Below are 1,753 nucleotides of genomic sequence, written 5' to 3'. Positions count from 1 at the left end.
ATTTTTTGCAACAAAAATGCACGCACCATTTACTTTTAAGTCAAATATTGAAATGACCCTAAGAAAAGGAAGAGGAGCACTCCTGTAGTCACATTAACAGTAACCTGATGGAAGAGAAAAAAGTCCCTGAAAGTTAAATGACTTAACACGAGTTTATTTTTGTGCAAATAAATTCTGATTTAAGTTGGCAGGGTGTTGTGGGCTGAATTGTGTCCCTCTTTCCAAGTTCATATATCCAAGTCTCAACCTCCAGGACTGCAGAGTATCACTGTATGTGGAGACAGACCCTTTGAAGAGGCAACTAATGTAAACTGAGATCTTATGGTTAGGATCATATTCAATATGACTGGTGTCCTCATAAGAAGAGCAGATTAAGACACAGACACACAGACCAAGGAACAACCATGGAAGAAATCAGTGAGACAGTGGCCATCAGCAAGCCACGGAGAGGCCAGGGAAGAAATCAAACTGGCCAACACCTTGATCTTAGATATTTAGCCTCCAGAAATGTGAGAAAATACAATTCTATCGTTGAAGTCACCCAGCCTGTGGTTCTGTGTTATGGTGTAAGAAACTAACCCACAGCGGGTCCTGGCTTTCAATTCAGACAGGAATCCAAGCTGCTTTCACCTTGTAGCTCCACGTCACAACAGATATCAACTGCTGAACAGAAATGGAAGCATGGGAATGATGCACTGGTTTCTGTCTACAAATGATCCAGCCAGGAAGGCGAGCTAGACAAGACAGAGGCGGGCACTTGTAGCCTCTTCCACATGTTATTACGGTGCTCAATGAAAAGCAACTATTATAATTGATGACAGTAAGTCTGTTCATTGCTTGGGATTGTTTCTGGGAATGTCTGCATAACCTTGAAATCTTCCAAGATTTTCTTGCACCTACAAGGTGACTGGTGGTTTCAAATACAGGATTACATCCAGTTTTAAAACAATTCTGTAAGTCTTCACAGGGAGGGTCAACATTAATCCCTCAATATCACTTGGCACTGTCCTTTTATAACCTATATAATTTCTTTAGTCTGAGAATTCTCTCATATTTTTGGTGTATGAAAAATAACCTACCCTTTGAGCCTCTGCTACCCTGCATAGGACGGAACATTCCTGAAAAGCTATACATGTGCCTGTGGCTCACTGCAAGCCAGGATTTTCCTGTGGGGCAGGTACACACACAAGAGACAGTAGAAAGATGTTTAACTATTGTTTATTTCTCATCAGAGCTGGCATGTTCCCCAAAGTACCCTGGTCACGTCCTAGGCAGTCTTCAAGATTTTGTTATTGTTTTGCTTTTTTTTCCAGAAATTTACCTTCTTGTAGATCATTTACAAAGTGATGTCTATAGCCTTTCCTCATCCACAAAGTTTATGAAGGAAAGATTGGCATGTGATCATCTACAAAAGCTTATTCATCTCTGTTTGTGTCCAGTGCCCTGTTTCAAATAATGCATCTCATTAAAATCATACTACAAGTATCAAATATTAGGAAGATTTCAAATAGGTTATATCTGACCTTAGGATTACATGCCACAAACCCATATGTTATGTGGAAAATCAGATTTTACTCTGCAGCCTACGTGGAAATACGTTGATCGTGTGTTGAAGATGCCCAGCCTAGGTATGGAAATGTCACTATCCAAAGTGAATATTCACATCAAAGGGCCTTTATCATGGAGGAGCCACAGGGAGGGATGGATCACTCAGGGAACTTCTCCAGGGACACACAGTGGTCTATGTCAGGGA

Source organism: Mandrillus leucophaeus, unplaced genomic scaffold (assembly GCF_000951045.1).
Source record: "Mandrillus leucophaeus isolate KB7577 unplaced genomic scaffold, Mleu.le_1.0 Scaffold2085, whole genome shotgun sequence".
Taxonomy (NCBI): Eukaryota; Metazoa; Chordata; class Mammalia; order Primates; family Cercopithecidae; genus Mandrillus; species Mandrillus leucophaeus.
This window is presented reverse-complemented; position numbering follows the sequence as displayed.